Source organism: Sorex fumeus, unplaced genomic scaffold (assembly GCF_029834395.1).
Source record: "Sorex fumeus unplaced genomic scaffold, SorFum_2.1 ptg000058l, whole genome shotgun sequence".
Classification (NCBI taxonomy): Eukaryota; Metazoa; Chordata; class Mammalia; order Eulipotyphla; family Soricidae; genus Sorex; species Sorex fumeus.
The window spans coordinates 17,294,580-17,319,182 of NW_026606115.1; the positions used below are offsets into that span (position 1 = coordinate 17,294,580).

At 41.4% G+C, this 24,603-nt stretch overlaps 1 pseudogene; it reads left to right on the plus strand.

Annotated features, from left to right (window-relative positions):
• The first annotated feature begins 1,786 nt into the window (after positions 1 to 1,786).
• Positions 1,787 to 24,603, plus strand: part of LOC130034128 (60S ribosomal protein L17-like) — a 47,817-nt pseudogene continuing 25,000 nt past the window's right edge.

The window sequence follows — 24,603 nt, forward strand, 5'->3', positions numbered from 1 at the left end:
AAATTCTTATCTTTGTGTAGTAGTTCAGTAGTAAGTTATTTAGTTTCCAAGTACTTGAGTTTTCAAGGGGATGGAGCAATAGTACAGTGGGTAAGACATTTTTCTTACATGTAACTAACACAGATTCTGTCCCTGGAAGCCCATATGGTCCCCTGGGCTGTCAGGAGTGATCTCTGAGCACAGAGCCAGGAGTAAGCCCTGACAACTGCAGAGTGTGGCCCCAAAACAAAACAAAATAATTCTGCCACTCTTGTGATTAGTTTCTACTTTAAAATTTCTTGTGATTAGTTTCTACTTTAAAATTTCATGGTCTAAGAAGACAGTTAATATTACTTTTATCTTCTTTTATTTTATGGAGACATGTTTTGTGTTTCAGCATGTGGTTTATCTTAGATAATGTCCCATGTGCATTCGAATATAATGTGTGTTTGACTTCTGGGGAGTGAAGTGCTGTATACATATCTATTAAGCACATACCTTCCATCTCTTCCTTCAAAGAATTTTTTCTTATTATTAACTTTTCATATCCTTGCTATAACCAGTTGTGATAGAGGGATGTTAAAATCTCCTTCTATCATTGTGTTGCTGTTGATACCTTTCCTCAGATCTAAAAGCAGTTGCCTAAGAATTATTATGGTCCTATAATAGTTTCATCTGTTTATGATTATAGTTTTTGTGGTGTTCATATTAAAGTAATGACTGTCTTTGTCCCTTATAATCTTTATAAATTTGAATCTATATTCTTCTGATACAAGAATGGCTGTCACAGGCTTTGTTTGGTGATTGATCTCCTAGAAGATTATTTCCCAGCTGTTATTTTGAACCTGTGTTATAATGACTGTTAAAATTTGTTTCTTGTAGGTAGCAAAAAATTGATTTTAGTTTTCGGAACCAATCTGTCACTCCATGTCTCTTCAGTGTTGAATTCAGATCATGGCATTTAGCAATATTATTAACATGAAAGAGTTTGTTGATATTATTTTGTAGAAAGTATGAGTGTTAAATTTTTCTTGTCTTTTAAAGGATACCACAAACTTTGCTTCTTGCAAAGCTGGTATTTTGGATATGAACATCTTACTCATTTGTTTATCCCTGAAACTTGGTGTCATTCCTTCAAATTTCAGTGATAACCCAGATCGAAAGAGTACTCTTGAAAGTGTTCAGCTTGTTTGTGGTGACCCACTATTTATTCTGCCCTGTAGAGTTTCACTTGATAGATCCTCTGTGAATGGTATGGGATTATTTTTTTTGGGGGGGGGTCACACTTGTTGATGCAAAGGGATTACTCCTGGCTCATGCAGTTAGGAATTACTCCTGGCGGTGCTCGGGGGACCATATGGGATGCTGGGAATCAAACCTGGGTCAGCCACTAGCAAGGCTCATACCATACCAGCTGTGCTATCACTCCAGCCCCAGTATGGGATATCTTAATGTCTAATGTCCCAGTTTGTTCTTGTTCTTTGCATTCCTTTTGGTTTTAGTCATTTAAATTTTTTATTTACGCCCTATGATTTACAAAGTTGTTTACAAAAGGGTTCCCTGCAAACAATATTCCTATCTCCAATCCCACCACTCTGTGATCCTATCCATTTAACAATTACCCCAGGTTCCTTCCCACTTTCTAACTTGATTACTTGAAAAATAAACATATAAGGTGGGACTGCAGCTGAATCTCACAAAGACAATGTTCATGAAAAACAAACTAGTCCCTTATATTCCGTTTGCTCTCAATGGAACTAACATCTCTGAATGCAGTAGCTATGTGTACCTGGGTCGAGAACTCAACATGAGGAACGACTTGACGCCAGAACTTCACAGGAAGAACAGAGCAGCATGGAATGCCAAGAACAGAGCAGCGTGGAATGCCTTCAAGAGTTCTAAGAAGTTTGATGAAGAACCTCCGGCTCCGGGCACATGTTTTCGACTCCACCGTTCTTCCTGCACTATCATACGCCTCAGAGATCTGGGCCCTACGAAAAAAGGAGGAGAACATTATTCTGGTATCGCAAAGAAGAATCTAAAGAGCTATGCTTGGAATATCGCATTTCACTCAAGTGAGAGAAGGAATCTGAAGTTCCGACCTCCGTTAATGATCAAGAATAGGGACACTGTCTCGTTTCCCAAGGTGTCGAAAATCAGATGGGCCGGAAACATAGTGCAATTTGGAGACGACCGCTAGACTAGAGTCATTACCAACTCGATTCCACGGAATGTCAAAAGGACGTGTGGCCACCCACCTACGAGATGGTCAGACTTCTTCGTCAAAACCCTGAACAAATAGTTTGAGGCTCTTCGTGTTCCTGGAGCGAGCAGATGCCATTGGGCTACACTAGCACGTGACAGGAACGAAGGAAGATGTTACTGGTGCCCACTTGAGCAAATTGAAGATCAATAGGACAACAAGTGATACAAGTGATATATATATATAATTGTTATAGTTTGGGTCATAATTATATGTGTCTTAGAATTTTTGTATTTTGACTTATTTTAAATAAAACTCTGAGATTCTTGAGTCTGAGTCCATGACTGTTGTCAGCTCTGGGAAATGCTTTCTAGTTTTGACCTATCAAACAGTGCTCAGGAGGTTTGGGGGCTCTACCAGTGATCCACAACCCACTGTGCCAGTGGTTTAATGCAATGGCCTAAGAGTGCAATGCTTCCCAGTCCTTGGTGCTGCAAATACCTGTGTCACCCTGGTTCGGGTGGGGAGGGGCTCCAGGACCACACCTGGCATATTTTGGGGCAACAAACCTGCGTTAGGTGCATGTTAGACACGTGCAGTAACTGCTGTAACATCTCTTGGCTCCTCTGAAATTATTAGATATAATTTCTTTGACCAATAATTTTTCCCTCTTTCTTGAAGGATCATATAATTCTTATATTGGCCCCCTTAGACTTATGCCATAATTCTCAGATATATCATTTATTTCTTCTTTTTGGAGTTTTAGTTGTTGTCCTCACCCAGCAATGCTCAGAGCTAACCCCTAGTTATGTATTAAGTAATCACTCCTGGCAGAGCTCCAGAGATAATATGCAGTGTTCGGGACTGAACCATGGTCAGCCACACACAAGGCCAACTTTAAATCCTGTACTATTTTTTGAAGTAAAATTTTGCATGAAGGAGACAGTGGTCCGATCCCATTTGGAATTTTGGTACAACAGCGATATCGGTCAGGCAAAACCGTCGATTGAATATGATGTGGTCTATTTCATTGTGGAACTGTCCACCAGGAGACTCCCATGTCCAAGGTTTAGATTTGGCCTTCTGGAACTGTGAGTTACCATGGATGATCTTGGTCGACATGATGAACTCAGACAGTCTCTCACCATGTTAGTTCCATTCTAGGCTATGGGTCCCAATGTGGAGTTCTTCGACTGATCTTCTCGGTCCTATCTTGGCATTAAAATCACTGACAATGATCTTGTAGAAGATGTGGTCTTCTTTATAGAACTTCTCCAGCCCCATGTAGAACTTCTCAATTTCTCCTTCATCTTAATTGGATGTTGGTGCATAGACAACGAAGATAGAAACTGCCGGCAGTCAGCCACATCTATTCAAGTGTAAACGTCTGATTCGGGTTGTTAGGCATTTTAATGAATCAGTGCTCATGGCCAAGTTTGTGTTGACAAGGACACCTATGCCTCCAACACCTCTTTCATCACGTGTTCCGAGGAACAATTTTTCTCCAGTGTCGAAAACAGCGTGATTTGATACCTTCTTGTCTTGGTCAGACCAATGATGTCGTACTTGATCTTTCGCGCTTGCACAATCAGGTTCTCGATGGATGCATCCGATGCTAGCATATGTGCATTGAAAGTACAGACAATCATTTTTTCTTCCTTCATTTTGGCAGCCTAGTTCGGCCTTGAGATTTTATCAGCCTCTCTTTCCTCATCCTTCTCAACATTGCCATATTGGTGATGCCTTCAGCGTCAGGGTAATGAGACCCATTGTAATTACTGGTTTTGGCATATTGAATACACAATGGATAGCTTGCGAGGTTCTGCTGTGCGGGCGGAATACCCTCGGTAGCTTCCCAGGCTCTCCGAGAGGGATAGAGGCTTTTGGTGCGGCCTCTAATCGCCTTTGTAGGTGTTCCCATGGTTCAAACCATATTTGAACCCTATCAAATATGGTGGGGCAATTCTGGAAGATGGGTATTAAGTGTCTTATAATGTGTCGCGTGGTCTGGAAAGCATCCTGGAGCATGGCAGTGGCTGGGTAGTGGAGGTAGTGGATGTAGTGGAGGTCGGCTGGTGAGGTATTTATCTGGTACCGGTAGGGGAAGGGTGGGTCTTCTGTGAGCAATCCAATCTCTGGGTCTCTGGCAGTTGGTGGAAGCAGACAGGGCAGGGTAGGGTGGGGCTCCTGGTTTTAATCCCTTCCTCACCTGTGGTTGATGGGAGCAAGCAGAGAATCTCTGTCCCCAGGTCAGAGCAGGGAGAAAGGGCTGCAAAGTTTAAGAAGAGAACTCCCAGAATGACCACCACTAACTGGGAGCTCTTTGGCACTATTGCGGCAACATGGGAAGATACCGTTGTTGAGAATACTGATGAGAAATATGATCGACTGGTTCAGCACCTTCATGATTGTGTGAGGAACGCCAAGAGAGAGATAGCCACAAAAAAACTCCTGTCTTCCAAAACTCTTGAGCTTATTCGCCAACATGGTTTGGCGCATACCTCAGGCAACTGCAAGGGAATGTCCAAGCTCGCAAAGCAGCAAAGCAGTGCAGAGATGCAGTAAAGGAAGACCTCAAAGAGAGAAGAGCAGAAGTGCTGGTAGATGCGGCAGAAGCTGGGAAAAGCATTTGTAATGCCTGATTGTCCTTCACCAACTACAAGACCAAGATGACTGCTCTCGGATGTCTTGATGGGTCTATCACATCTCCCAGAAGATTATCCATGACTTCTACTCAGTTGTCTTCGATAGCCATGTCCATCATGCCCACATACCAAATTCCGCAGGATGGATATGTCGTTCCCAATATTCTCCCTTCCAAAATCCAACACACCATTTTGTCGGTAAAGAAACAAACAGCACCCGGCCCAGACAAGGTCAGACCTGAACACCTGATGAATACCTGAAGAACCTGCCATCAGTACTCATCAATATGCTGGCTCGGCTCTTCACACGCTACCTGTCTGAATGCAAGGTTCCATCCCAATGGAAAGCCAGCAGGACTGTACTACTGTACAAGAAGGGAGACATCCACGACATTGGCAACTATTGCCCAATCTACCTATTGTCTGTCATCTAAAAGCTGTTCACTGGAGTCATCCTGAATAGGATTGGCAGAACACTAGATGAAGGACAACCATGAGAGCAAGTGGGTTCCGAAAAGGAATCAGCACGATCGACCATATCCACACAATATCCAAGCTCATTGAGGTTTCTCGGGAGTTCAAGATGCCGCTATGTCTAACGTTCATTGATTTAAAGAAGGCCTTTGATTCTGTTGGGACGGAAGCAGTCATTGATGCCCTAGCCAATCAGGGCATTCAAACTCAATACATCAGGATTCTCCATGAGCTGTATTATGGATTCACTACCAGTATCTCACCATTCTACAAAGAAGTAAGCATCGATGTCAAAAGAGGGGTTCGGCAGGGTGATGCCATTTCAACGAAACTCTTCAGTGCCACCCTTGAGAACATCATGCGACGACTGGAATTGGAGGGAATGGGAGTGAAGATAGATGGTCGGCAACTATACCACCTCCGCTTTGCTGATGACATTGCTCTAATAACACCAAACATTAGCCAAGCGTCACAAATGCTGGCCGATTTCGACCGTGAGTGTGGAAAGGTCAGACTACAACTGAATCTTACGAAGACAATGTTTATGAGAAACAGCCTCATTCCTAACGCTCCATTCGCTCTCAATGGAGCCACCATCTCCAAATGCAAGAGTTATGTGTACCTAGGTCTAGAAGTCAACATGATGAATGACCTGGCACCTTAGTTGAGCAGGAGGAAGAGAGCGGCTTGGAACACCTTCTAGAGTGTCGTAGAGATAGCTAAGAGGACGAAGAACCTCCAGCACTGAGCACATCTCTTTGATTCCACTGTTCTTCCTGCATTAACATATGCCTCAGAAACCTGGGCCCTACGAAAACAGGATGAGAATGCTATTCGGGTCTCCCAAAGAGGAATTGAAAGAGCTATGCTTGGAGTATCACATTTCATTCAAATGAGAGAAAGAATCCAGAGTTCTGATCTCTGTCGAAGCTCAAGAATCAGGGTTGCTATCTCGTTTGCCAAGGCGTCAAAAATCAGATGGGCTGGACACGTAATGAGATTTGGAGATGACCGCTGGACTAGAGCCGTCACCAACTGGATTCCACGGGACGTCAAAAGACCTTGTGGCCGCCCACATACCAGATGGTCAGACTTCTTCATCAAGATCCTGAACAATTGGTTTGAGGCTCTTCGTGTTCCTAGAACAAACAGATGCCATTGGGCTACACTAGCACGTGACAGGGACAAATGGAGAAGTTACTGACACCCGCTCGAGCAAATTGATGATTAACGAGAAGTCAAGTGATCAAGTGATCAAGTGACTATTTTTTTGGCTCACTTTTTCCTCCAAATCTAGCTTAACATTTTTAAAGTTTTTTTTTCATGAATCACCGTGAAGTACAGTTACAGACATACAAACTTTCGTACTTAATTTCAGTCATACAATAATAGAGTACACATCCCTCCACCAGTGCTCATTCTCCACCACCAATGTTCCTAGTATCCCTCCCACCACCCCCACCCCAAACCCTCCCGCCTCTGTGGTAGGTGCGATCCTCTTGGTCCTTATCTCTCCTATGCTTCAGTTTTAGTCTCCCATTCTGTTACTTTATATTCCACAAATGAGTGCAGTCCTTCTATGTCTGTGCCTTTCTTTCTGACTCATTTCACTTAACATGATTCTCTCCATGTTGCTCCACTTATATGCAAATTTCATGACTTCATCTTTTCCAAAAGCTGCATAATATTCCATTGTGTAGATGTACCAAAGTTTGTTTCTTTAACCAGTAATCTGTTCTCGGGTACTCGTATTTTTTTCCAGATTCTGGCTATTGTAAACAGTGCTGCAGTGAACATACAAGTGAAGATGTCATTTCTACTATTCTTTTTTGCATCTCCAGGATAAATTGCAAAAAGTGGTATTGCTGGGTCAAATGGGAGCTCGATTTCCAATTTTTTGAGAAACATCCAATACTGTTTTCCACAAGGGATGAACCAGTCAGCATTCCCAGCAGCAGTGAAGGAGAGTCCCTTTCTCCCTGAATGCACATCAACACCGGTTGCTTTTGTTCTTTTGGATGTATGTCGTCTCTGTGGTGTGAGATGATATCTCATTGTTGTTTTTATCTGCATTTTCCTGATGATTAGTGATAAAGAGCACTTTTTCATGTTCCTTTTGTCCATTTGAATTTCTTCTTTGAGAAAGTTTCTGTTCATTTCATCACCCCATTTCTGATGGGATTGGATGTTTTCTGATTGTAGAGTTCAACCAGTGCCTTGTATATCCTTGATATCAAGCCCCTTATCAGATGGGTATTAGTTGAATATCCTTTATATTTTTTTATAACTGTATCACCGTCCTCCTGTTGTTCAAACCCAGGTCGGCCGTGTGCAAGGCAACACCCACTGTGCTATCTATTTATATATAAATAAGGGCTGGAGTGATAGCACAGCGGGTTGGGCATTTGCCTTGCATGTGGCTCACCCGTGTTTGATTCCTCCACCCCTCTCAGAGAGCCCATCAAGCTACACAGCGTATCCTGCCAAGCAGAGACTGGCAAGCTCCCCGTGGTGTATTGAATATGCCAAAAACAGTAGCAACAACTCCCACAATGGAGACATTACTAGTGCCCACTCAAGCAAATCGATGAACAACAGGAGGACAGTGCTACAGTGCTATATAAATATATTTTATTTGTATATATTTGTAAAATTTATATATATAAATTTTATATAAAATTGTAGCACTGTCCTCCCATTTTTCATCGATTTTGCTTGAGTGAGTCCAGTAACGTCTCCATTGTGAGACTTCTTGTTACTGTGTTTGGCATATTGAATACATCACAGGTAGCTTGCCAGGTTTTGCTGTGCAGGCGAGATACTCTTGGTAGCTTGCAGGGCTCTCCGAGAGGGGTGGAGGAATTGAACCCGGATTGGCCGGACTGGCCAAATGCAAAGCAAATGCCCTACTGTTGTGCTATCGCTCCAGCCAATATAATATATATATATAAATTTTATATAAAAATTTTATAAATATGTATATATATTTATAACACCCAAATTAGACTATCTTTGTATTCTGGTCACTGTTTCTTTTGAGTTATAGAAGCTTCTTAGTTTAAGATAGTCCCGTTTGTTTTGTTTTGTTTTTTGACTTTTTGGGTCACACTGCTGAGGGCTGACTCCAGGCTCTACACTCGGGAATCATTCCTGGTGGTACTCGGGGGACCATATAGGATGCTGGGAATCGAACCTTGGTCGGCCTCATGCAAGGCAAACACCTTACCCACTGTACTATCGCTCTAGTTCCAAGTCAGATTTGTTTTTCTCTTTCTACTTGCTTGGTCAGTCGCATGTCATCTTTGAAGATACCTTTAGCTTCAGTGTTGTGGAGGGTTTTGCGCAACCTTTTCTTCAATGTACCTTTTGGATTCTGGTCTGATTTTGAGGGCTTTAATCCATCTTGATCTGACTTTTGTGATTGCGTTAGGTAGAGGTCTGAGCCCATTTTTTTTTTTGCATGTAGCTGTCCAGTTTTGCCAGCACCATTTGTTAAGGAGGCTTTCCTTGCTCCACTTCACATTTCCTGTTCCCTTATCAAAGACTAGATGATCATATACTTGAGGGTGTGTGTAAGGATATTCAACCCTGTTCCATTGGTCTGAGGCTTTGCCTTTGTTCCAATACCATGCTGTTTTAATTATTTCCCCTTTGTAGTAAAGCTAGAGGTTGGGGAAGGTCATGTTTCCCTTCTTCTTTTTCCCAAGAATTGTTTTAGCTGTTCGTGGTGGTTTGTTGTTCCATATGAATTTTAGGAGTGCTTGTTACATTTCCTTGAAGTTTTTCATGGGTATCCTTATAGGGATCATATTGAATCTGTATAATGCTTTGGGGAGTATTGCCATTTTGACAATGTTAATTCTCCAATTCCATGAGCAGGGGATGTTTTCCATTTCCTCGTATCCTCTTTTATTTCAAGAAGTAGCGTTTTGTAGTTTTCTTTGTCCAGGTTCTTTACCTCCTAAGTTAAGCTGATTCTGAGGTATTTGATTTTCTGAAGCATGATTGTGAACAGGATTGCTTTTTCTTTTTTTTTTTCCCAGTTCCTCATGTTTGCCTCTCGTTGTGCATAGCATGCTTTTTCAAATAACATGTTATAAATTAATGACATGAATTAGCATCTTTAAGATATTTGCCATGAGGGCCAGAGAAATAGTCCAAGGGTTAGGGTGCTGCTTTTTCTGGGCCTGAGCACTGTAGTGGAAGCTCAGATAGAGAAGAGAGCACCAAATGAAGGGTGTTGTGAGGACCCTCCCAGGGTGGGAGAAGCATGTTAAAAGTAGTCTATAGACCAAACATGATTGCCACTCAATGCCTCTCTTGCAAAACACAGTACCCAAAAGAAGAGAGAGAGAACAAGGGGGAATACCCTGCCACAGAGGCAGGATGGGACTGGGGGATGGGGGGTGGGGGGGGATGCTGGGATCCGTGGTGAAGGATGACAGGCACTGGTGGAGGGATGGGCACTTGATCATTGTATAACTGAAACCCAAGCACAAAATTTGTAAGCCTATAACTGTACCTCATGGTGTTTCACTAATAAGAAAAAATGAAAAAAAATAAAAAAAAAATGAACTTGAGGTGGGTGTGATGGGTGCAAGGGGCCCTTATGATATTGTAAAAAGAAAGGGACTTGCTGGTGGTAGGTGTGGTGTCAGGATGATGTATACATGAAAGATATTATTAACAGTTTTGTAAATCCTGATACCTCAATTAAAATTATTTTTAAAAATCAATTTCAAATAGAATACACATCAGACATTTTGTTGTTATTTTGTTCAGTGCTTGGGGGAAATGGAACTGAGACCACAGCTGGTGATGCTCAAGGACCACTAGCACTCTGTGATTGGGAACAGGATTGCTTTTTCATGTCACTTTCTTCTCTCTCGTCACTTTTAAGTCATTTGTTCAATTTTTATTCTTTATTGATTTTTCCTGCATCTTAACTTTGAGTTCAGTCCTTCATTCTTCAACTTTTGTCACTTTGCTTCTAAGAACTTCCAGTGATTCTTTTTAAATTTCACATACCTTACGCTTCAGTCCTTTGACTCCTGATTGCAGTTTTCTCATATTACCTCTCATAGTTTCCTTTCCTTTATTGGATATCTGTAGCATGATTTCTTTCAGTTGATTAGAACACTTCACCATTATTACTATGAAATTATCATCGGAAAGGTCATAAAACTGGCTTTTGTTGAGGAACCCTTCCAAAATATTACTTTCATTTATTTGGGTGGCTTATTATGTTTCTTCAATAGTCTACTGTATACCTTGGGTTATGATGAGGTTAAGGTTCTGTGAAGACCTAGATACCGATCACACTCACCAGTTCCACAGGAATCTTATGTTGCTGGCTTCTTTCATACAGAGATCCCAGTGACTCACCTTTGCCATATTACTTTAATCTTATAACTGGGTAGATGGCTGCCTTGAGGTTAGGCTTGGGAAGAAGTTACTTCCTTTTTATTTTGTCTACCACCACTTAATACTAGAGGACTCTACTTGGAGTGTGGGCATGAAGTTTCCATGCCTTTGGTCCCAACTTCCGACCTACCATGTGTGGTGGAGATCTATAATGCTGCAGGTGCATTTGCAGTCCACAGATTCACAGCACCTTTAAATTAGTCTCCTGCAGCCTGCTGCTGCCTGCTGCTTCCTAATACTGTCTGGATAGAGCCTCCATTGGGCTTATCCGCACCTCCCCAACCCTATAGCTATGTTCTTGATTTCCTTTGACTTATTTGTACAAGTGCTCTTCAAGCAAGGAAACTCCCTCAGGGATCTTAGCTGATTACTTTCATACTGTTTTCTCTAGAAAGTCTCACAGAATCCTTTAATTTTTTCCTGTTTTGTTATTTATTCAATCTGGTGCAATTCACAGTGCACCCTTCTCTGCCATCTCAGATGTTATGAGTAATTGGGCAATATACTTAATTCAAAAAGAAAAAGCTTGCCAGTAGACAAAAAATTGTTTCCCTTCTTCTCTTTAGATTATCCTGGTCATTTAAATTTATTGATTGCACTGTTAATTCAGTGAGTGTTTCTTGAATCTTTGCTTTGTACATGATTTGTAATGAAAAGGTGGTAATGATCCGAGAAGCCTCAAAGTGGCTAATACCTTTCTTTAATATTGGCATAATATCTTTAACACAGGCTATGTATGGTTGGAGAAATTACTTGATATAGCTGTGGAAAGAAAAAAAGCCAAATGAAAACCCATTTTTCTCTCTAACAACTTAATTTGAACCAAATTATGTGGTGCACTTATAGTCTAGGACAGTAGATTATTCCAGCCTTCCATCTTCTAGTTTCAAGGAGTGCCTTTTCAGTTTTCAGGCTATATCAGTGTCAAGTTTGTATACATCACCCATCAAAACTGCTTGTCCTGAGTATTTTAGGGCAGCTTATGTCCTTAAAATATATAGAGATAGATAGATATAGATCTCTCTATATTTTATATATAATACATATATATTCCCTCTCGGAGAGCCCGGCAAGCTACCGAGAGTATTCGATATGCCAGACACAGTAACAACAAAGTCTCCAACGGAGACGTTACTGGGCCCGCTCAAGCAAATCGACGATCAACAGGAGGGCCTTTACCTTTACCTTTACTTTACATATATATTATATTGGACCACAATTTCACTTGTGAACTTCAGCTAGGGTCAAAAAGTGTGAAAAAAAGTGTGCACTTTGTTTAAGGTATAATTTTTGTAAAACAGGATGTGTCTTAAATATGTTCCCACCAGCCAAGTAGACTGTCTAGTTTCTAATTCTTACAAATAAGAAGTGATTAGGTCTGTTTCTCGTTTCAGACAAGTTGGTTTATCTTGTTCAGCCTGCAAGAAAAATTAAAATTAACTTATTAAAGGATATACAGCTTAATGTCCATCCATAAAATTAGGTACAAGTAACATGCAGTTCCTGGCAAATGAAAACAGACATCCTGATATGCCATTTACTGATCTTTTTAATTTGTGGAAAGTTTTGCCTCTCCTTTTTCTTCTTGTCCTGAAGATGAATTTTCTATAAGCTATTTTATTTTACAGGTTCAAGTATTTCTTTCCATGTCAACTTTTCTCATCTATGAGCAAGGCAAAACTTTTTTTTATTATTAGTGAAACACCATGAGATTTACAATTTTTTGTGCTTGGGTTTCTATTATACAATGATCAAATACCCATCCCTCCACCAGTGCCCATTTTCCACCACCATGGATAATATCCCTCCCACCCCCATCCCTCCCATCCCACCCTGCCTCTGTGGCAGGGCAATCCCTTGTGTTCTCTCTCTCCTTTTGGGTGTTGTGGTCTGCAAAAGAGGCTTTGAGTGGCAAACATGTTCAGTCCATAGTCTACTTTCAACATGCATCTCCCCTCCTGGGAGGATCTTCCAAACACCCTTTATTTGGTGCTCCCTTCTCTATCTGAGCTGCCCTTTCCCCTAAAATGCCTGGCTGGCCTCTAAGCTATGGAGTAATCTTCCTGTTGCTGATCTCAGCTATTCTTGGGTATTAATCTCCTATTTTGTTACTTTATATTCCCCAGATGAATGCAATCTTTCTATGTCTATCCCTCTCTTTCTGACTCATTTCGCTTAGCATGATACTTTCCATGTTGTACCACTTGTATATAAATTTCATGACTTCATCTTTTCTAACAGCTACATAGTACTCCATTGTGTAGATGTACCAACGTTTCTTTAACCAGTCATCTGTTCTTGGGCATTCAGGTTTCTTCCAGTTTCTAGCTATTGTAAAGAGTCCTGCAATGAACAAACAAGTGCAGACGTCACTTTGACTATACATTTTAAGGCAAAACATCTTAAGCCTCATCTACATCTTTAGGCCTTAGAAACTATCTCATGATATAGCTAAATATTATTTTTATGGAAACTTCAAACTTCTGTATGGTTTTTACCACTACTGAATTCTACAGAGTTCATGAACCATCTCTACTAGGCATTTGTTAGATTTCCACTTCTGGTAGAGTTGACAAAAAGGTATATTTGTTTATTTCATCTTAATATTTGGTAAAGCAAAGTGTTAGTATATTTTCAGATACCTGAAGTCTCTGTTATTGAATCCTTGAGTTCCTGTAGGTTTAATCTTAAGAAAGTTTATTCATCATCTATCATAACTTAGACTTACAACCCTAAATGATTTTGTTTACAACTTAGAATGGTTTCCTTAAATGCATACTTTTATTAAAAGATAATGGTCAGAAACAAGCCACTAAAGCACATTAAATTGTCCAATAGCAAGAGTATACTCACATAAGTTAAAAGGACATGTAGTTCCATCATGCATCACTACTGAGGAAAATGAGACTCAGCATAACTATTCCAAATAATTTTGTATATTGGTATCAAAAAACTGTTACTATGATTTCTCCTAAGTAATACAAAAAAGACTGCTAAAATGGGAGCTGAATACCATAATAAAATACAGAAAAATTGGGAAGGCATTTAAGAAAGGATTTAGAAATGTGTCTTGTATGAATTGTATCTCAATAAAACTTACAAAAAAGAAAAATTGAACCGGGGAGGCAACTCAAAAGCTGGGACTCATGCCTTGAATGCACAGAGCAACAGATTTTTTAAATTTTATTTATTTATTTATTAATAGTGAGTCACCGTGAGGTACAGTTACATACATACAAACTTTCATGTTTGTGTTTCAGTCATGCAATGATCGAGTAGCCATTCCTCCACCAGTGCCCATTCTCCACCACCAATGATCCTCATAATTCCTCCCACCACACCAATCCCATCCCCCCACCCCAACCGCCTCTATGGCAGACACATTCCCTTTTGTTCTCTCTTTCCTTTTGGGTGTTGTGGTTTGCAATAGAGGTATTGAGTAACCATTGGGTTCGGTCTGTAGTCTACTTTCGGCGTACATCACCCAACCAGAGCGGGTCCTCCAAACACCCTTTACTTGGTGGTCCCTTCTCTATCTGAGCTGTCTTTTCCCCCAGCATATGAGGCTGGCTTTCAAGCCATGGGGCAAAACTCCTGGTCCTTATCTCTACTATTCTTGGGTGTTAGCTTCCTATTCTGTTACTTTATATTCCACAGACAAGTGCAATATTTCTATGTCTGTCCCTCTCTTTCTGACAAATTTCACTTAACATGATATTTTTCATGTTGATCCAACTATATGCAAATTCCATAAATTCATCTTTTCTAACAGCTGCATAGTATTCCATTGTGAAGATGTACCAAAGTTTCTTTAACCAGTCATCTGTTCTTGGGCACTTGGGTTTTTTCCAGATTTTGGCTATTGTAAACAGTGCTGCAATGAACATACACGTGCAGATGTCATTTCTACTATACTTTTTAGAGCATCAGATTTAATTCCCATCACTGGGCAGGACACCCCTTCAAAAATACAAGTAAAGGCTATAACTAGAGTTTTAGAGAAATTGAGGAGACACAAAGATATGCCAGGTAAATTGAATAACTTAATAGTAAACTTGTGTAAGTAGAATACATGTACCACTCAGAGATAATATTAGTATGATTTGCTGATCAAGAAGACCACCACAATATTGTGAAACCAAAAGAGTCACAAGAAGTTTTAAAAAGATTTTACTGGGGGGGGGGGCTGGCGGGATAGCACAGCAGGTAGGGCGTTTGCCTTGCACGCAGCCAACATGGCCAACATGGGTTCGATTCCCAGCATCCCATATGGTCCCCCAGCACCGCTAGGAGTAACTCCTGAGTGCATGAGCCAGGAGTAACCCCTGAGCATCGCCAGGTGTGACCCAAAAAGAAAAAAAATTATTTTACTGGGGCTGGAGTGATAGTACAGCAGATAGGACATTTCCTTTGCTCGCAGCCAACCTGGGTTCAATCCCTGGCATCCCATATGGTCCATAAAGCACCACCAGGAGTAATTCCTGAGTGCAGAACCATGAGTAACCCCTGAGCTTCGCTGACTGTGACCCAAACAGAAAAAAAATTATGTTTTAGATAATATGATTATAATCAGGGTATGGTGCCGCCAGCAGGTCAATCTGTACCTGTGAGGCGAGTGCATCAGCAGCCTCATGGTGACTTCAGGCTTCCAGATACCCCAAAATTGCTGCTGTACCTTTGGCCAGACCCCAAAGACTTGGGGAAAACTTTACCAAGAAAGTAAATGGCCAAAAGTTAGGTATGTGGGAGACATACACACAAACCACCTCCACCTCAACTATCTATTTGGGGGCATGGCCTCTCTAGTTTCTGATCCAACTGTTTAATGGCCATGATCCCAGAGACTCAGAAAGAAATCTCAAAACCCAACTGCTTTTGGCAGAAATGTGTCTGGTCCCTGCAGTAGGCTACTGCTTCTGGGCCACCCCAGGTGGGAATAGGTTTTGTGCCTTGGCCTGTTCCCCCTGGCAATCTGGTGGCCATCATCCTCCAGAGACCACTGGACAGTCAGGTTTGGGCCCACAGTGATGAGACACGTGGGGACTCATGGGATAGGGGTGGAGCTGGCCCTTTCCTCCCCGTCCCAACAAGACCCCAAGTTGCCACCCACAAAAGACCTCTCTGGCTCCTGATCAAGCTACTTAATGGCCATGATCCCAGAGACTCAGAAATAAATCTTGAAACCCAGCGGATTTGGGCAGAAATGTATTCAGACCGCACAGTAGGTTACTGTAGTCAGGCCACCCAGGGTTGAAAAGGTGCTGTCCCTCCACCTGCTCCCCCTTGGCAGCTCAGTGGCTGCCATCTTCCAGAGGCCATTGGACAGTAAGGTTTGGGCCCTCAGTGATGAGACACATGGGGCCTCAAGGAATGGGGGTGGAGCCGGCCCTTTCCTCCCCCTCCCAATGAGACCCCGAGTCGCCACCCGTGAACAGCCTCTATGGCTTCTGATCAAGCTGCTTAATGGCCATGATCCCAGAGACTCAGGAACAAATCTCGGAACCCAGCAGGTTTTGGCAAGAAATCCCTCCAGATTTAAGTGTTGAAATTTCGGAATTTCAAAAGCATGCAGCCACTACTGCAGCCACGCGACATCATACATTATTCATAACCAGCAATAGAAAACAAATTGTCTACTCTTGCCTTTTCAGAAGATCTGAGTGTTGGGGTAAAATCCCAAATAATAATGGTGGGTGTGGTATTGAAATGTTGAATGCAATCAAAGAATAGAGAGAGTAATTTGGAAATCATCTGCCCCACAGGTAGGGGGAGGGTGTGGGATGGGGATATACTGAGGATTTTGGTGGTGGATAATGGGCACTGTTGAAGGTATGAGTGTTTCATTGTATATCCAAGACTTAAACCCGAAAGCATTGTAACTGCTCTCACGGTGATTCAATAAACAAAATTGTAAAAAATGGGGGAAAAAAGTAAGGTGGAGTTCATATACAATTCAATCAGCCTAATCAGTGGCTGAATAAATAACAGTACCCCTACATAAAAATATGATTATAATATTGTTAAAGTTTATGGCACTGATATGCAATGATGCTTGATTCCACCATCACCAAATCCTCAAGACTCCACCACTATCCCTATGTCATGTCTAGTCATACAAATGCTTTCGTTTCCAGGTGACTTAAAAGTTATATCTGTCATTTATTAAGTGTTCAGTAGCATTATGTCTTTTCAAATGAGCTAGTCTAACTATTTTTTAAAATTTGGGATCATTCCTGGATATGCTAACAGCTTATTCCTGGCTCTACGCTCATTGATGACTCCTGGAGGTGGTGGGAGACCATATGCAGTGTGAAGGATATAAATCGAGTTAGTTGCATGTAAGGCAAAAGCCCCACCCACTGAACTCTGGTCTTTTACATATCTAATTTAAAAATATCAATTTGCTCAATGTTCTACTGTTGCCTTTTCGGAAGATCTGAGTGTTGGGGTAAAATCCCAAATAATAATGGTGGGTGTGGTATTGAAACGTTGAATGCAATCAAAGAATAGAGAGAGTAATTTGGAAATCATCTGCCCCACAGGTAGGGGGAGGGTGTGGGATGGGGATATACTGGGGATTTTGGTGGTGGATAATGGGCACTGGCGAAGGTATGAGTGTTTCATTGTATATCTGAGACTTAAACCCGAAAGCTTTGTAACTGCTCTCACGGTGATTCAATAAATAAATTTAAAAATATGTGATTGCTAAATAATGCTAACAGTGTTTTTGTTTGTTTTGCGGTCACACCTGGCTATGCTTCTGGACTTACTACTGGCTCTGTGCTCAGACATAACTAATGATGGGGATATCAAAATATCAAAATTGGGTGATCAAACCCAGCTCATCTGAGTGCAAGGCAAGCTGCCTATCTGCTATACTATTACTTTGGACTCTGATCATAATCTTTGTTGCTGGTGAAGATCTTGCCTCAATCTTAATGGTTGCTCACTATGGTGGTGGTAGTGACCACTAGTTTCGGGGTGGTTGTGTCCATTTCTTAAAATAGGACAACAGTGTTTGCTGAAACAATTGGCTGTTTCTCTTTGAAAGATTTCTGTACAATGTCAAGCTATTTGGTAATATCTCACCCACAATAAAACTTTCAAAATGGGAATCAATCCTCTCAAGTTCTGTTACTGCTTTATCAATTTAGTTCGTGTGGTATTCTAAATCCTTTGCTGCTATTTCAGTAATATTCCAGTTGCTTTTATTAAGAGTAGATTCAATCTCAATGAAGTACTTTATTTGCTCATGTACAAGAACCAATTGTTCATACATTATTTTCATCATCAGATGGGAGCAATTTAGTTCCATATTTAGTTAGTGTTTCTAATTCTTGTTTTCTTGCTATTTTCACGTCTTCTGTTGCCTCATCGACTAAAGACTTGAACCCTCAAAACCAACCATATAAGGTTGCAATACGTTTTCCAAAACTACTGTTAAACTGTTATTTGTGGGTGGGAGAGATAGTACAGTGGGTAGTGTGCTTGCCTTGCACAGGTTTAAACCCTGGCTCTATGTATAGTCCCCAAAGTTGGGCCAGGAGTAAGCGTGAGCAGTCATGTGTGGCTCCAAAACAAGGAAAAAACCAAATGCAATGCTGTTTTGTTTTTTAAGTCAATGTATTTGTGGAACCAGAGACAGTAAAAAGATTAAGGCGTATATCTTGCCTTCAGCAGATCCTGATTTTATCCCTAGCACCACACATGGCCCTCCAAGTACCACCAAGAATGTTCACCAAGCAAAGAACCAGAGTTGGGTATGTTTTAAAGACTCAAAAACAATTTTAAAAGTAATTTTAAAAGTAATATGATCAGTACATTTTTATTTTGCTAACTTCAAGCCATGATATTTTTACCTTTTCATTCATCAGTTTACTTTTTCTAAAGTTTGAGTCTTGATCTTCAAAATGAACTTAAAGAATGTAAGAACTGGTTAAATCCTTCACAAATCATCAGTCATATGTATTAGGATCTTATAGCTCTACAGAAATGAAATGTTATTTTGGCATCTTCTCACATTACGAATGCTCTTGGTGAGTGGTGTTGGGACCTATTGGTGTCTCGGGATATGTGCTCAAGGATTACTCCTAGCAGTTCTCAGGGAACCATATGAAGTTCCAGGGAACGAACTAGAGTTGGCCGCATCTTACTCACTGTACGTATTTCTCAGCCCCTCATGAGTGTTCTGTTTTTGTTTGTTTGGGGCCACACCCATCTATGCTCAGGGCTTACCTCTGGTCCAACACTCTGATCACTCCTGTCTGTACTTGGAGGACCAAATGTGGTTCTTGGAATGAATAATTGGCTGGCCAAGTGCAAGACAAGCACTGTCCCCACTGTAATATTTCTTCACACCTCAAAACTATTCTTAAATGACATCCAGAGCAGTAAATATTTTCCATATGTTTTAGATTTATTTCCCACAGACATATCAGAAGAATTGCTATCTATGGTGTTAATTATCTAAGGAAATTTATTTCTTAAGTAATAAGACTTGAATCCCACAATTACTTCTTGAAACATTGGCTGCAGTAAGGATGATGTGTTAATAAACAGTATACATATCTTTCAGTGCATTTAGGTGACCAGGTACACTGCCAATGAGCAGTGACATTTTGAAAGATTTTTTTTTCACTCTCGGTTGTAGGCTTCAGTGGGCTTAAATAGTCAGCAAAGTATAGTATAAACAAATTTTATGTCATTCAGATTTTGTTGTGCCATTTTTAAAGCACAGGAATAATAGAGACAGTCTAATTCATAAAGATTCTAGATTTTCAGAATGGGTAAGTGATCATTGAGTTAGATTTAAATATAAACAACTGCACTGGCCCCTAATAGAGAATCAGTCTTCCTATAACATGATGGAGCTACGGATTCACTTTACCTCTCTGATTGTGAAAACTTTAGATAGCAACTTCTTTAAATGTAAGACTATTCTGTCTACATTGAAAATGTGTTTAGTGTAGCCACCTCCATTAATGACGCAAGCTAATCTTCTGAAGAGAAAACTTGGTGAAACTTCAACTTTACTTGCTGCTTTACCTTGTATTTCTGTGACATGGAAATGGCATCTTTTCTTAAGTTTCATGAGTAGTTTTAAGTATCAACCTCTGCTAGCTTCAAACATTACTTCTATTGCTCCAGAGAACAGAAGAAAATTAGGGCTTTGCATCAGAGCTTCAGTTATGCTGGTCGTATGGGTGGGTGTTATAGCAGTATACCCAAAACACAGATTCAGCAACATTGAAAACATGAGATCTAAGCTACAAACACTTTTTAATGTGCTATTAAGTTGACCAGAGGCAGTGGTATGGAGCTTTGGATGGGGAGAAAATATGGGAAAATTGGTGGAGGGAAATTGACACTGGTCGTAAGATTGGTGTTGAAATATGATATGCCTAAAACTCAACTATCAATAACTTTGTAAACCAAAGTTCTTTAATTTAAAAAAATAAAGAAAAACAAAAAAAGAAAGGCCTTGTTCTGGATTATATTTTTGCTGGAGGTAATGTTTTGGCTGCTTTAATCTTCCATCCAGACTACCATAACTTTTTTCATATCAACAGTAAAATTATTCCACTTTCTTATCATGATGTGTTTATTGAAGTAGCACCTATAGTTTTCTTTAAGAACTTTTCCTTTTCTTTCACAATTTGGCTAACATGTGCAAGAGCTTTTTGCTCTTATGGTTTTTATATCCCTCATTAGCTTTACCATCTCTAATTTCTTAGTCAAATTGGGAGACATATAACTCTTACTTTTACCTAAATACTTAGAAGCTAACATAGGGGTGTTCGCTTAATTTAAATATTTTTGCATCTCAAGGAATATAAAAAGCCCAAGAAGAGGGGGAAGTGTAATAGCCAGTTGTTAAAGAAGTAGTATGCATACAAAATGGAATTTTCTCTCTTAACTGAACACTTCAGGTGAATGAGAGACCAGTTGTAGTTACTGGTTTTGGCATATCGAATACACAACGGATAGCTTGCCAGGTTCTTCCGTGCGGGCGGAATACTCTTGGTAGCTTGCCAGTCTTTCCGAGAGGGATAGAGGCTTTTGGGGCGACCTCTAATCACCCTTGTAGGTGTTACCGTATTTGAACCCTATCAAATATGGTACGACAATTCCGGAAGATGGGTATTTAGTGTCTTAGGATGTGTCGCAAGGCCGCAAAGCGGCCGCGCGGGTCCGGAAAGCGTCCTGGAGTGTGGCGACGGCTGGGTAGTGGAGGTAGTGTCGATAGTGCAAGTCTGCCAGTGGGATATTTATCTGGGTAGGGTGGGTCTTCTGTGCGCAATCCGATCCCTGGGTGGTTGATGGAAGCAGACAGGGAAGGGTAGGGTGGGGCTCCTGATTAGAATCCCTTTGTCACCTGTGGTTGGTGGGAGCAAGCAGAGAAACTCTGTCTCTGGGTCCTCCGAGCTGGAGTCCAAGGTCTCAGAGAGTTCCGCTTATCCTGCTCTGTGGGTCTTCAGTCGTGTGTGAGTCTTGGCCGGAGCTCAAACCGATCATTCAGGGTCTTGATGAAGAAGTCTGACCATCTCATAGGTGGGCGGCCAAGCGATCTTTTGACGTCCGTGGAATCCAGTCAGTAATGGCTCTAGTCCAGCGGTCATCTCCAAATCTCATTACGTGTACAGCCCATCTGACTTTCGACGCCTTGGGAAAAGAGATAGCATCCCTGATTCTTGACCATTGACAAAGGTCAGAACTCTGGATTCTTTCTCTCATTTGAGTAAAACGTGATACTCCAAGCATAGCTCTTTCAATTCCTCTTTGGGAGACCCGAATAGTGTTCTCATCCTGTTATCGTAGGGCCCAGGTCTCTGAGGTATATGTTACTGCAGGAAGAACAGTGGAATTGAAGAGATGTGCACGGAGCTGGAGGTTCTTCATCCCCTTAGCTATTTCTTCAATGTTCTGGAAGGCGTTCCAAGTCGCTCTCCTCCTCCTGTGCAACTCACGTGCCTGGTCATTCATCATGTTGAGTTCTCGACCTTGGTACACATAACTCTTGCATTTGGAGATGTTCATCCCATTGAGAGTGAGTGGAATGTCCGGAAAGAGACCGTTTCTCATAAACATTGTCTTCATGAGATTCAGCTGTAGACCGACATTTCCACACTCACAGTTGAAGTTGGCCAGCTTTTTTGCCACTTGGCTGATGTTTGTTGTTATAAGAACGATGTAATCAGCGAAGCGAGGTGGTGTAGTTGCCAACCATCTATCTTCACTCCCAATCCTTCCCATTCCAGTCTTCTCATGACATTCTCGAAATGGTGGCACTGAAGAGATTTGGTGAAAAGGTATCACCCTGACGAACCCCTCTCTTGACGTCAATGATCACCTCCCTGTAGAAAATGGTAAGATCCTGGTAGTGAATCCGCAGTAGAGCTCACGGACGATCCTGGTGTATTGACATTGAATGCCCTGTTTGGCTAGGGCTTCAATGACCGCTTCCATCTCAACAGGATCAAAGGCCTTTTTAAAATCAATGAACATTAGAGAGAGAGGCATTTGAACTCCCGGGAAACCTCAATGAGCTTGGTTATTGTGTGAATATGGTCAATCATGCTGAATCCTTTTCGGAACTCAAATTGATCGCGTGGTTGTCCTTCATCTAGTGTTCTGCCAATCCTCTTCAGGATGACTCGAGTGAATAGCTTGTAGACAACACACAACAGGCAGACCAGGCGATAGTTGCCAATGTCGTGGATGTCTCCCTTCTTGTACAGTAGTACAGTCCTTCTGGTTTTCCATTGGGATGGAACCTTGCAATCAGACAGGTAGCCTGTGAAGAGCTGAGCAAGTTTATTGATGAGTACTGATGGCAGGTTCTTCAGGTGTTCGGGTTTGACCTTGTCTGGGCCAGGGGCTGTTCACTTCTTTACCAACGAAATGGTGTGTTGGAATTCAGAAAGGAGAACTTTGGGAATGACATATGCATCCTGTGGAATTTGGTATGTGGGTAGGTGGATGTGGCTATCAAAGAGATCTGAGGAGAAGTCAAGGATAATCTTCTCATTGCCCTTCTGGAAGATGTGATATATCCATGAGGACATCGGAGGGCAGTCATCTTGGTCTTGTAGTTGTCGGGCGTTGCAAATGCTTTTCCCAGCTTCTGCCGCATCTGCCAGCACTGTTGCTCTTCTCTCTTTGAGGTCTTCTTTTATAGCTTCTCTGCACTGCTTTGTGAGCTCAGACATTTGCTTCTGGTTGCCTGATGCATGTGCCAAGCCACGTTGGCGAATGAGCTTGAGAGTTTTCGAAGGCAGGCGTGTTTTTGTGGCTATCTCTCGCTCGGAGTTCTTCGCACAATCATGGAGGTGCTGAACCAGTAGATCGTATTCCTTGTCAATGTTGTCAAGGATGGCATATTCCCATGTTGCCACAATAGTGTCAAAGAGTTCCCAGTTGGTGGTCGTTCTGGGAGTTCTCTTTTTAAACTTTGCAGCCCTTTCTCCCCGCTCTGTGAAGTAGAATTTTGCACGAAGAAGATGGTGGTCCGATCCCATTTGGAATTTTGGGACAACAGCAACATCGGTCAGGCAGAACCGTTGATTGAATATGATGTGGCCAATTTTGTTGTGGAACCGTCCACCAGAAGACTCCTATGGCCAACGGTTAGATTCAGTCTCGGGAATTGTGATTTACCATGGATGGTCTTGGTCGACATGATGAACTGATGAACTCAGACAGTCTCTCACCCTGTTCGTTCCATTCTAGGCCATGGGTCCTGATGTGGAGTTCATCAGCTGATCTTCTCGGTCCTATCTTGGCATTAAAATCACTGATAATTATCTTGTAGAAGGTGTGGTCTTCTTTATAGAACTTCTCCAGCTCCATGCAGAACTTCTCAATTTCTCCTTCATCTTAATTGGATATTGGTGCGTAGACAACAAAGATAGAAACTGACGGCAGTGAGCCACATCAATTCAAGTGTAATTGTCCGATTTTGGTTGTTAGGCATTCGAATGAATTAATGTTTATGGTCAAGGTCGTGTTGACAAGGACACCTACGCCTCCGACACCTCTTTTGTCACATGTTCCAAGGAACAGTTCTTCCCCAGTGTCGAAAATGGTGTGATGTGATTGATGCCTTCTCGTCTCAGTCAGACCAATGATGTCATACTTGATCTTTCACGCTTGCACAATCAGGTTCTCGATGGATGCATCCAATGCCAGCATATGTGCATTGAAAGTACAGACAGTCATTTTTGTCTTTCTTCGTTGTGGCAGCCTAGGTCAGCCCTGAGACTTTTTCAGCCTCTCCTTCCTCATTCTTCTTGACGTTGCCATGTTGGTGGCTCTTTCAGGGTCAGGGGAATGAGACCCAGTGTATTTACTGGTTTTGGCATATAAAATACACCACGGGTAGCTTTCCAGACTCTGCAGTGTAGGCGGAACACTCTTGGTAGCTTGCCAGGCTCTCCGAAAGGGACAGAGACTTTTAGGGCGGGCTCTAATCATCCTTGCAGATGTTCCCAAGGTTCAATCCATATTTCAACATAATCAAATATGGTGTGGTAATCTTGTATTAAGTGTTTTATGATGTGACATAACTACATCCAAGTTTTTTAAGTGCTCTATTATATTTTCCTATAATTCTTTTTGCTTTCTTCTTATTACTCCTGCTGCCATTTGGTTTTAGTAAATTAATGTTTTTTAAATATTTGTCTTGTTTTCTACAGTATACACCATTTAATACAGCCATTGTACATTAAAAGTTGTCTTCTAATCAGTGAAGTGGATATGTGTACGCTTCATCCATTCAGTTCACTTCATTTAGTCACCTTATTTTGTTTATCACCTCTCTCATTGCAACAGTTTTTAAATTAGTCTCACAAATCACTACTACCCTGGCCAAGTCTTTTA